We start from the raw sequence: 13,547 nt of genomic DNA on the forward strand, positions 1-13,547 counted from the left end.
GCAAATCAGATGGTTTTAAACTCAGCCTACACATATATAAATATAGACAGTTGGAAACACAAACTAAGAGATGCACACACAATCACAAACCAACAACAAAACAAACAAGTAGCAGCAAAGGCAACAATCAAATAATAGGTAAGATCTTGGCCAAGTCAAACACTTAAAACAAATAGAGTAACATGATGGAATGACTGACAATGTATCATTGTGAGTTAAAAGAACAGGTGAAGTCTCACTGAAATGTACCCATATCATTTTTTGGAAAGATAGATGCCACAAATGACTTGTTGATCAGCTTAGTGGGTTTTTATCCCATGCAAGTGCAATTATTAATCTTGCAACTAACAATAAATCAGACCGATCAGTAACTTTTTTTTGTTCAAATATATATAATGTCACTCACTACCTTTTAGTACAGTACTGTTGGCTGAGATTCATGGCCACAGTTGGAATTTAGACTACTTTCCCCCCTAGTGGTCATTGAGAGACATGCAGTACAGCCCTGTGGTTTGGCACTGAACTGAATAGGAACTGGGTGGCCGGGGAGTCTCTACAGTCTCCTACAAGAGAAAAAGACAAAAGTTAAATCCATTCAAATTAATAAACTATAGACTTAAGAGTAAATAATTAATGAGACACTTTAAAACCAAGTACATAAACCTTAAAAAGTTGTGACAGTCACCAATTAGGCTTAACTGATTTGCTGAATGGCAGTAAAATAAGATATAGTTCATGAGTATTAATTAGGGTTTATTACTTGTTGCTCCAGGAAGTCATCACCATGATTTAATATTCATTAGAAAAGCCATCCCTAAGCTCATGAACATTAAATATCATTAATCAGTTTAATATTAATTGAACAATGAATATAATAATATTCAAATATTATTAACTAATGTATATCAAATCATTTAAACAGTCTAATAAATGATTTTAAAGGTTTAGGTTTTGGTTAGTGAAAAGAACATACTACCTCTGGTGCAAACCAGGAACAGTATTAATTTCTTTACACATCGGAAACGCTTAAGTTACCTCTGGCCAAGATAACTCCGACAAGTTTGGCCAGAAAGAGCCCACTTCCTCCTCTCTCTGAAGACCTCTCTCTATAAGCCGTCTAATCAGGACCAGATAGACCATACATGCATTAACTGCACACTGGATATGACATAACAGTTCAGCAGAACAGAAGTCTTCTACCACGAAATCGAAGCTGTTTACCTCACTGTCCATGGCCCTACAAATGGCAGTGAGAGTGGGTTCACTGAGGAAGAGGTGCAAAAGTATAGAAGGAGAGGTAGTCCATCCCCAAAGGAGCAGAAACTTCTCCAGGAGAGCAGATCTCTTGTTCCCCTCAGCTGAGGACACCAGTGGCAGCTCTCCAGTTACTGAATACACAAACAGACAAAATAAGACATAAAAATGCTTCAGAATTGTTCTCAACTTTCCATTAATTGCTCTCTCACCCAGTTTGCAGGCCAGCTGGACAGTACAATGCAACATCATCTGCTCAACTATAGGACAGAGGAGCTAGAAAAAGACCAAACAATAAAGTGTGTGAGAGAGACAAACAGTACAGAATACATGGAGAACATGAAACTACCACAAATAATGAATGGTGTATATACTGTAATGCTTATGTGATTATTGATGTGTTAACTATCAGTAAAAGGAGGAGGAGAGTGGTGGGCAAAAGAGCCTAGCACTGAGCCCTGAGTCACTACCCTGGAACTGCTGACTTTTGCTCAATCCCTTGCCCTCTTCAAGTGGTCAAGTCGATTTTATTGTCGTTCAACCATATACAGTTAGTACAGTACACAGTGAAACAAGACAACGTTCCTCCAGGACCATGGTGCTACATAAAACAACATAGGACAAACACAGAACCACATGAGACTACACAGACTAAATCACATACCTATATAAAGTGCACGTGCAAACGTATGCAAAAAGTACGGGACAGTACAATACATTACTAAAAATTAACAGGACAATGGGCACAGTGAGAGACCAGTACACAGTAGTAGTTTCTAAAAATGCCAAATGTAAACATAACATACTATGAGATAATGTTCTATGCACATAGCAGTTATTGAGGTAGCAGGCAGGTATAAAGTCACAATAATTAAAGTGCAACTCAGGACACGTGTGTGTGTGTGTGTGTGTGTGTGTGTGTGTGTGTGTTAGTCCAGTCTCTGAGTATTGAGGAGTCTGATGGCTTGGGGGAAGAAGTTGTTACACAGTCTGGCCGTGAGGGCCTGTATATTTCGGTACCTCTTGTCAGACAGCAGGAGGGTGAAAAGTTTGTGTGAGGGGTGTGTGGGGTTGTCCACAATGCTGGTTGCTTTGCGGATGCAGTGTTTTTTGTAAATGTCTTAGATGGAGGGAAGAGAGACCCCGATGATCTTCTCAGCTGTCCTCACTATCCTCTGCAGGGCTTTGCGGTCTGAAACGGTGCAAGTCCCAAACCAGGCAGTGATGCAGCTGTTCAGGATGCTCTCAATAGTCCCTCTATAGAATGTAGTGAGGATGGGGGGTGGGAGATGTGCTTGCCTCAGTCTTCGAAGAAAGTAGAGACGCTGCTGGGCTTTCTTGGTAATAGAGCTGGGGTTGAGGGACCAGGTGAGTTTCTCCGCCAGGTGAACACCAAGGAATTTTGTGCTCTTGACGATCTCCACAGAGGAGCTGTCGATGTTCAGCAGATGTTCAGAATGTTATTCAGCTATTCAGCTTCCAAACTGGAGCAGGAGGGTACACTCTTCATCACCCTCTCAAACACACTCTTCCACTCCCTCTTTAGCAGCACTGAGGGAGATATTCAAAGAAGAATATTTCAGATCCTGACTATAAATACTACTTAACAGAAAATATGAAGACTAAATGGAGCGCTTTTAATTTCTCTGTCACTAAAATTGTGCTTCATTACTTGTGATGTTGGAGGACAGCCAGTTGCAAGCCTTTTCTGTGGCCAAACGAGTGGTGATACTTTCTGCCGTGGCCAGAACCTAAACCACACCACAAAACATTCATTATATCACAACTTAAATAAATTGTGATCCAGCAGTTTTTTTGCATATCTCAGTTTATCTACAACCAATCAATCAATAGACTGATTAACAGATAAATAGTGACCATTTTAGTGCAGTACTCACAGCAGGAGGGGTCTCCATAGGAAGAAGATCTCTGAAAGCTCCAGACGCATTCTCACTGCAGAACCTATCATGAGCAGATGTGTTACAGGCAAACTATTCCAAAACACATCCATCATCACAATATTCATATACAGTATATGTAAGATGCAACAAAAAGAGAGGACAGCTGCTGACCTGGTGGCTCTCTCCAGAGCTTGCATGACTGCATCACAGAGCTGAGCACATATAGAATCTCTTAGGGTTTTCTCTTCACCCTGCATGAGCTCCAACACAAGTGTAGCCCTGCCACACACAGAGTTTGGAAAATATGAAATAATGAATAGCAAATATAAATTTGATTAACATGAACGAACATGGAAAAAAGGCCAAAAAGTACAAGAAAATTGTTGGTGACTGACTTGATGTGTTTGCCGCAATTGGAGCAGACACTTTCAGCAACAAACTCTACAGCGTGTCTGAGAGAGGGGGGCTGGTTGTGGAAGAAGGCCTGTTCCAGATCCACCTACGTTAAAACACATGGAAAAACATGGACAGACACACATGGATAAAATGCTCTCAGTTCTTCTGCAGATAAACAAATGGAAGACTTTTGCTGGCAGTGTACCTGTAATTTCTGCTCTAAGTGAGTGGTGGATGGTCCCCTCGGCTCTGTGGGGGTGATCTTGCGAATGATGCCTTCACTCTTGGATGTGCTTCCAGCCACAAAAGCAGCAAGTAGTTTACGAAACTCCCCTGTCAACAGAATGGAGAAGAGAGACCTCCACCAACACCCTTAACTGAGATTTTCAACCCAAGCTTGGTGAAATGTTTAATTTTAAGCTATATAACTTTTTCTGAACAGTTTGCTCTCACCTAAATAAGGGCAGCAAATGTAAAGAAGCTGCTGGTCAACTAATGGGATGGTGTCCTGAAAAGTAAATATACAGTTTTAGATATATCCCCAACTTCTATCTAAAACTGTAAAAACAGTTAAAGACAGTGCCACATAGTGGTCAAAATGCTTAGACAATTAAAAAAATAATTTTATGTACCATTGCTTTCTCTATGCCAGAGAAAAAAATTATAAATGTAGTTTTAATCCAGGGTGTGCTGAATGCCAATTTGTGGAGAAAAGATAAAACAAATACGAGAATGAAGGGTGCATTTCAGTGTCTCATTCACTTGAACTTCAACCCTGTCACTGAGCTTCAATGAAAATATAAACAAGGATTTTAGTGAATTCAAATCGCTGCAGTTTTACTTTCACTTTAACGACCGTGTAATGGCAAATGTTATTTGTTGTTGTGTGTTTATACACACAGTGTTGATGACACACAGCGACACAAAGAAGCCCTGTGTCACGCCCACCTTCTCTATTTCTAAGGAGATGATAAAATGAAGAAAATTTAAATCTCAAAAGGTCTGTCTTCATGTGAAATCAGGTTTATTCAGAAAGCCTTAAAGTAACTTGTCAAAGTGAACAATTTTTGACAGAAATATTTTACTATCGCACATGTTTACAATTAATTATCATACTCATGAAAGCCCTAAAACAGACAATTAATCATCATAATTGCATTTATATCTTTGACAAATAATCGTCAGCCAAATTTCATAATCATGAATGCCCTATCGGTAATTGTATAAATTGTCATGGTGATCCACTAACCAGCCCCAAAAGGGTTGCATTATTTTCTAGTTCCCCAATTACTTCCTTTAGATCTGAACTGAAGAAGAGATCTTCAGGGAAAACAGGGATCTGAAAGACAGAATGCAAGAAAGACATTATTTGGGATGTTTTTCCCCTCTTATTTGTCTAGAAGTGTAAGTTTCTTAAAGACTTCTCACCTGAAAAAGCCAGCCTAGCATTGCCACCATGAGCAACTGGTTCATGTAACACAACTCTCCTCCTCGACCCAATACATCCTCCTTGAACAAACGTGCACACAAACACAAAAAGAAACAAGCAAACAACACAATTACACACAGAAATAATTGTTCTTAATATATAATATATAATATATATTAATAATATAAAATAATATACCAAATAATATTATTTGGTGATATGAAATCAATCAATATCATGTGTAGCAGAAATGCTAACGGAGTTGTGAAAAATTATAAATTTTTCAACAGAAACAATTTTTTTTAAACTGTCCAATTCAATAAAATGGCTTAAAATGGTGAAGTATGGGTTCAGTTAAAATTAATATGTTGGTATAATACAGTTTATTACAATATATACAACAGTTAGTTCCGGTCCTCGAATCTGATTGGACGAGAGAAGTTCCTTGAGCACTGATGGTCTCACACCATCAGCACTCGGACGCTTCACTGTGTGTGTGTGTGTGTGTGTGTGTGTGTGTGTGTGTGTGTGTGTGTGTGTGTGTGTAAATCACTCCGCTTGTGTTCATGCTGTTCTAAACTAAAGTGTAAGAGCAGTGCAGATCTGTTAAGAGCTGTGGTTTGTCTTTTTTTTTAATTTTTTTTACATTACATATGTTAGCCAGCAGGTGGTGGCAAAAGATCATTTTTGTGTATAATATGAGCCAAATGTGACTTGAAGTGAATCCATTAGTCATTGTTTACATAGAACTGTGCTCCGTGATTGCTCATATTACTACTACATTACTAAAGCTAGGAAATAGCTTTAAACTGCTTTAAACTAACAATTTCTGCATTAAGGCTCATCACAGCTGAGAGACACAGCATACTGATTTATTACAGAACTCAAGGTGCTTACCACATTGGATACATACTGTTTAATATGATGAAGTACATCGCTGTTTCTATAGTGAATGACACTTGCGCACCGGCTACTGCAAAATAGGGAGAAATACCCCCGCTTGGATGCTATTTTACCACTGAGAAAGCTGACCTTCAGAAAGCTGACAGCATCTCTGCTTGGGTGTGGCAACAGGTGATCGCACATGCTCCATCTCTCTCTCACACACACACACAAGCATCCTTGTTTATCCAATAACTTGTTCGAAACAGCTGCGGCCTTGTGCCTGCGGCCGAATCACAGCAGTGCTGGCGTAGGGCCATATCACATGCTTGCTCGAGTGATATTGCTTAAGTATGGTTATGTTGATGTATGTACATAAAAATGAGTAAATATAAATCAAAACTATATTCTTTTTCCTTGTTCATGTACTGAAAGTGTGGAAACCTATGGTTAATATTTTTCACTTTGTTTTTTTTTACTGTATTTTAAATCAAATACAATTTTTTTTAGAACAAATACATAAATTCAAGACATATATTGAATATCTATAAAACACTGAAAAATACTGACATTTCTTAGCTATATAGTCCAGCCTTAGTGTGCAATAAACTAACTTGTAGATGTGGATCAGCAGGCACAGGGCAATCCTGTAACAAGGCAGAAATGGGCCAGTGTAGTCCAGCATAGACAGGAACTCCAGTATGTCTCATGTGCACAGAAGTCCTCAACACCACACACACATCTAGCACTGGAGAACTCTTAGAACAAACACATGGAACAAATTTTTAACAAATTTGTGACTTGTAAGAACATAATTTATTGCCTTCAAACTAAGTTTACAGTACCTTACTACGCAGAGAGATTGGAGCGTTCTGAATGTCTCTACATGGAGCCTCAGAAGTTTGGTAAGGCAGGAAGGAGATGAAACCCAAAAACTTGGCCAACAGCTGAGAAGTAAGTAGCACAGCAGAGAAATGCTGATTCTTGTCCTGAAAAAGAGAGAACCCCCACAAAAAATGTGTTGTTTTAACCCATTTAAAATCCCTGATTACTTTGTATAATTTTGCTCTCTGCTGCAACCTGTTGCTCCATGTCTCCATTGCCTGTCTCTTCTCCCCATGCTGGGCTGAGAATGGACATCTAATCTATCTTCAGCAGCTGCTGACAAAGACCATCTTTCAGGTGCTGGTTTAGCTGGCAGCTGGTACAAAGAGAACAGGAATTAGAGCATGCATGAAGAAATCATGAAAGCTTTTACTTTGGCAGACGGTCTCACCAGCATGTACTTGAAGAACTACTGATGCCCAGGGAAGGATGGTGGAGGTCAAGGACCAATGACTCCCTGTGGCTGGACCAGACACTGCTGCAGTCGCTTCAAACGGCCTAAGCTGTCTGCTTCAAGCATGCTCAGCAGGTCAGCATCCGGGGTATCAGTGGAAAAGCCAAGCATATAAGGACCTTTACACATCTGGAGAACGATAAAGTGCATGCAAGATGGTCAGACAAAGAATAAGAGGAAATGAGAGAAAATGTGAAATGTAAATCAGCCATACTGGCTCACCTGGATGAGCTGGTTCTGGAAGATTCTGGCAAAGTGAGAATGGTTTCCTGCTGCTGTGAGCTGACTGACCATCATCCTGTGATCAGATTTCACAGAAATCACACATTCGACACTTATGTAGCATTTTTCAATAAAGTACATTTTCTCTGTTTATCAAAGTTTCTTCCACCAAAACACCCTTAATTTAATTTTAGAAATAAACAGGCCATTTTTGTTCCTGTATCTTTAAAATTCCTATATGTGAATTACCTCTGTTATGACTGGCTGCTCTCTACACATTTGAAATGAGTAAAAACATCTCCAAAAGTTGCTGAATACTGAATACACATTGATATGTAAACTCTAATCTAGGGATGCACTGATATGAAAATGTTTGTCCGATACTGATTTTAACACAAAAAAAATTGGCCGATACCAATATTTTGCCATTTAGCTTATTTTGTCATCAGATCACTTATTGACTCAGGAATGCTTTTTTTTCAGAAAAGCTTTTTTACCCTACTAACAATAACCCCCTGAGACCCGCGCATGACTGATGTGTGCATTAAAACTGAACTTTTGGTCAGATTTTAAGAGTGAATGCACTTAGCCACATAGAGAGCTATAGGATGCTCCCTTGCCCCCTATTTAGTGAATGACAACCTCCAGTGTGCTGTGACCGTCTGTCTGTATTGGTCTCAGAACAGTTTGAAAGCTTATTTTAATCCTAACTCCACATAAAAGAGATTTCTAAGAAAAAAAGTACACATTATTTTAAGTAAAAAGTATTTCTAAAGCACACTCAAACACAGCAAACCTGTAAGTGCTGTACAGTTGAATATACAATACATTAAAATAAAACAAACATGCCAAGTACAGATGAATATACAATACATTAATAAAACAAACACGTCATAAAAAACCCCCAAAAAAAACAATCTCATTTAATACCGCAAAACGCTAGAGAATAAAAATTTGTTTTAAGGCTACGTTTAAAAATAGACAGTGATGAAGCTTGTCTAATGTCATGTGGTAGCTGATTCCATAGCCTAGGAGCAGCAACTGCAAATGCTCTATCACCCATGCGTATACAACTTGACCGAGGAATATGCAATAACATTTTGTCTGCAGATCTTAAAGACCTAGTTGGTAAGTATGGCTGTATTAAATCCCTAATATATGACGGGGCCTGGTTATTAAGAGCTTTAAAAACAAACAACAGTATTTTAAATTGAATCCTAAAATAAACAGGAAGCCAGTGCAGAGGCACCAGGATTGGTGTAATATGATCCCTTTTTTTAGATGATGTAAAAAATCTGGCCGCAGCATTTTGAACCAGTTGAAGACGGAAAAGAGAGGATTGAGGAAACCAACATAAAGAGAATTACAATTATCCAATCGAGAGGTGATAAAAGCATGAATAACAGTCTCCAGGTCTTGAAAAGATAAAACTTATTTAAATTTAGAAATCATTCGTAAATGATAATATCGGAATAAGTCGGAATAAGCCCAAGTCAGTATCTATAATGAGACCAAGATTCCTCACATGCGAATGAACATGGTGGAAGTGTTGGCCAAGCTTGCAAGAGCGATTCTAGATTCAGCAGAACCAAAAAATAATCATTTCATTCTTATCATTGTTTAGCTGGAGAAAGTTATTCGATAACCACTTTTTTAATGTCTTCAATACATTCCAAGAGAGGTTGAACAGAATCACCTGATTTCAATGGCAGATAAATTTGTGTATCATCAGCGTAAAAATGAAACAAAATATTATGTCTCCTAATAATATTTCCAAGAGGGAGGATATACAAATTAAAAAGAATTGGCCCCAGAATAGATCCCTGAGGAACCCCACAGAGAACAGGAGCTACAGATGAATAGAACCTATCCATAGTATTTTACATAGTACATTGTACACTGTGTTTTGCAGCGTGGCGTTTCACAATCAATCGCTCAAATTTTAAGAGTCATGTCATGATTTATTTTTACTTTAATTTTCTTGAGGTTCACTTATAATGTCAGTAAAGCATTTTACACAACAGTCTTTATATACACTACTTGGCCGGAAAAAGAAGTTGCATTCTACTATTTATGAACAGTGATGAATCACTCCGTAACAACAACAGTTGAACCACTCCGTAAGGTCTTCTCCAGCACATCCCAAAGACTTAAAAGGGGTTAAGACAGGACTCTGTGGTCACCAATTCATGTGTGAAAATGATTCCTCGTGCTCCCTAAACCACTCTTTCAAAATTTGAGCCCGATGAATCAGGGAATAAAAAATCCATTGATGGGATAACCTGGTCATTCAGTATATTCAGGTATTCAGCTTTTTATTGCTTCATAACGTTGCTGAGCCTAGACGTGAGCAATTGAAGCAACCCCAGATCATAACACTGCCTCCAGTGGCTTGTACAGTGGGCACCATGCATGACGGGTGCATCACTTAATGGACTTCACTTCTTACCCTAACGCACCCATCACTTTAGAATAGGGTAAATCTGGACTCACACCACATTAACTTTTTCCATTTCCATTGAGGTAATTTTTTCCAATTAGCCTCACTAAAGAGTGGCTTTCTTGTGGCTACACAGCTGTTTAGTCCCAATCCTGTAAGTTCTCGTCACATTGTGCATGTGGAAATGCTCTTACTTTCACTATTAAACTTAGCCGTGAGTTCTACTGTCAATTCTTTACAATGTGACTTCACAAAGCATTTTAGTGATTTCCGACAACATATCTTCCGTGAAGCTGATGGTTCACAACTATCCTTTCAGGTTTTAATAATGTGTTAAACAATTCTTATCCCAATTCCAGTGATTTCAGCAATCTCCTTAATTGTTTTCTTTGTTTGATGCAGGCCAATAATTTGCCACTTCTGAAACACAGTAACTTCTTTTCCACCACCACAGGATACGTCTTCCGACATGGTTGTTTAAGAAATGAGAAGCTGCAGATCTTCTTAAAGATTATGGAATAAAATGACTGTCAAAGATTTTAATGACTTCTTAAAATCTTCATTTGTGTTGAGCTGAAGAAAGTCACAGACATCTGGGATGACATGAGGGCGAGAAAACTATAACCTTTTAACCAAAAAGGTTAATTGGTCAGTTTTGGCGGAAATACAATATAATGGTTAAAGGAACAGTCCTTATATTGTAATCCTGACAAAACTGACCAATTAACTTTTTTTGTTTCTATAAACTGTAGTTTATTTCATCCAGTTGGAATATAATTCCATGACTTAATTCACACAGGTCATCTGAACACATCTTAATCTCGCTCTCCCGCTGATCAGCTGATTCAGCGCCAATGCCCCCTCCTCGTCACAAATATGTAATAGTAATATGTAAGAGCAGTTAAAAAAAACGTAAAAATTATGCAAGCACGTATATGTACATAGCATGCAATCATTTTCACCTGGGCTGTTTTCACACACAATGACTCCATCAGCAGATTCAGAGACCAACACACCACGAGAAGTCAAGAGCTGCAGCACAAAGAACACCTCTAGGAACACACATGGAACTATATTCTCTAGAATCAAAACACATTTACATTCATTACAACATAAACCTAAATATTAATGTATACTCAGGGGCGTAGATTCCAGGGGGGGGATGCGGGGAAGGTACCCCCATCAATAATCAAAACAGGCAAGATCAACCCCCCATTATTTATGATCGATGGAAACATGGGTAAATGCTTCATGCTGCAACCCCCCAATGTTCAAGCCATATCTACGCTATTGTATATTCTTAAGTAAATTAGTCTCAACATGTTTTTGTGAGTCTTTTGATTTGATGTATGAGTAATCAGGCTAAATTGTGTATTGGGCCAACTGGGTCTTGGATCATATTAATGTGGAATACATTTATTTTTCCATGAGCGAGAAATGTAATCACATTTTCCAAGGTTTACTCCAAACTTTGATTAGCAGTGAATTAATCTGGCTGTATACAGCACCCTCTGCAGGTCATTCACAAGAAATGCAGGTACAATAAATTTCAGCTAACAGGTCCAGCTCTGTAGCTTATGTGACTTTGTCAGGGTCAGGGTAAGGGTAAGGTGCTTGGGGGTCAAGGTTCACCTTCAACCCCAGTTTGTGCACTGTTTTGGTTGGGGTGCAGATGGTAAGAGTGGCTTTTAGCAGAGAGCTGGTCTGCTAGGCAAGTTTAGACCTAGGGAAGACGAGAGGGGTCAAGCCAATGTTAATGGTATTTGCAAAACTACTCAAACATATATATATATATATATATATATCTGTGGGTGGAAGGTTCAAATATTTCTCACAGCCCCAACATACCTTTCTCTCCTGAGAATCTCCCTCTTCCTTTGGATTGAGGGACTTCCACAGTTCACTTGCTCTCCAGTAATCTCTGGAATGTCAGGGGGGCTGGCAGGTAAGCTGAGCGAGGTAGATGTGAAGCATCTTTTGGGGTTAGAGTTTGGCCGCTCTGCACTCACTGGAGTTGGGTTAATTCGCCGTGTAGGTTTAGTTTGTCTGGAAAAAAGTTAAAATTGGTATTTCAAATACATTTGCTTCACGTTTTCAAAGAACCATTTAGGCTCAGCTCAGGAAGTATCCAAGACAGAGTTACCCACACATTTTTTAAATTTTTCCTTTGACTTTTCCAGTCATCAGCAGAGCGTTCGAGCACTGATCGAGTGCTGCCTGTTTTATTTCCAAGTGTTTATCTGTCTGCCTCCCACTAGACAACAAGTAACACTAACTACACTAGTAGAAGTAACGGCCCCCATGGATCACAAAGCGATCCTATTGGTTGAAAGAACATTTAACATCCAATGGAATCGCAGATGATTCACGTTGTCTTAACTGTGTAAATATGACAAAAGAATAACTTCTAAATTACATGTCACATATCATATTTTTAAACTGAACATATATGGTGAACGTGAACATTTCTCTGTTCTGTTTTTTTTCCAGTTAGCTCACAAGCTAACCGGTTAGACTTTTAGCTTAGCATCTTTTAATTTTCTCCCCACTTTCGGCACCTAGTGATATGCCGATTTGATTGTTTTCAATAGAACTTTTACGTTGCGGTATATTTAATAATTTTAGAAAATGTAAAAAAAAAAAAAAAAAAAATCGATCCCCGTTTAGAGAAACTCTACCCTGTTTTGGAGATTCTGCCCCCATTTGAAGATCTCCAACCTGGAGATATCCCTATACCTGTACGCAGATCCTGAATGCTCTTGTCAAAACCGAATACAATATTGGCTTAAGAATCCTTAAAAATAACTAAGATTGCAAAGCATAAAAATATATGTAAAATGTCAAAACATTTTACATCCACAAAATCTACATTACAAAACTCCACAACTTCTTAAGATTTTATTAAACGTTTTATTCAATTTTAATTATTTTTTCAGGTTTTCCAAACCCACAGGAACCCTGGACATGCCTGTGGTCAATAAACACTGCTTCATATTCTCAAACTCACAAGCTAAACACCATTAACACAACACTAGAATATTCAAAACCTGTGCAAAGCTACAGTCTTCCAAATTGTTGAAGTTGAGATGCACTTGTGTGGATGGTGACACTGCTTCAACTCTCCCCATACCTCTATTCCTGCTGCAGCTTCCATCCCAGCAACCTCCATCATCCGACATAGCACCACGACACCCTGCCTGTCTATAGGGGGCATACTCCCCAAACCCCCCATTCCTCCTGCGGCCTTTGTGCTGCTGTGCTGAAGGGCTGGGCTGGGACTCTGGGGGTGACATCATGAAGTTACCGAGACTTTGACGCAGGGTGGAGCGCCACTCCGAGGTGGCATTCCAGGGAGCAGGGCTCCAGACAGAGCTAAACGAAGGGCTGCTCAGGGCGCTAACACCACTCTAAGAGCCAGTAAAAGGGATCTCCTGCTCATTCCTCCCAGCCACAGGGGACAAAGATGGAGCAGGAGAGAAGAGCAGGACACGGATGGCACCCCGCAGACCCTGGACAGGTGTATATTTGTTGCCTCTCCGCTCAGATCTTGAAGTCCTGGGGGTCTTGGCAGGTGTGGTGGGGCCATGGGTCAGTGTGTGACTGCTCTGGTCCCACAAAAAATGTACAAATTCCTGTATCCCAACCTTTATTGAGAGGTCTTGGGTTTCACAAGCCTGCCAAGAC

At 39.3% G+C, this 13,547-nt stretch overlaps 1 pseudogene; it reads right to left on the reverse strand.

Annotated features, from left to right (window-relative positions):
- Positions 1–386: 386 nt before the first annotated feature.
- LOC127656734 (codanin-1-like) lies at positions 387–13,156 on the reverse strand (annotated as a pseudogene).
- Positions 13,157–13,547: the final 391 nt, after the last annotated feature.

The sequence above is a fragment of the Xyrauchen texanus genome, chromosome 16, assembly GCF_025860055.1.
Source record: "Xyrauchen texanus isolate HMW12.3.18 chromosome 16, RBS_HiC_50CHRs, whole genome shotgun sequence".
In the NCBI taxonomy this organism is placed as follows: Eukaryota; Metazoa; Chordata; class Actinopteri; order Cypriniformes; family Catostomidae; genus Xyrauchen; species Xyrauchen texanus.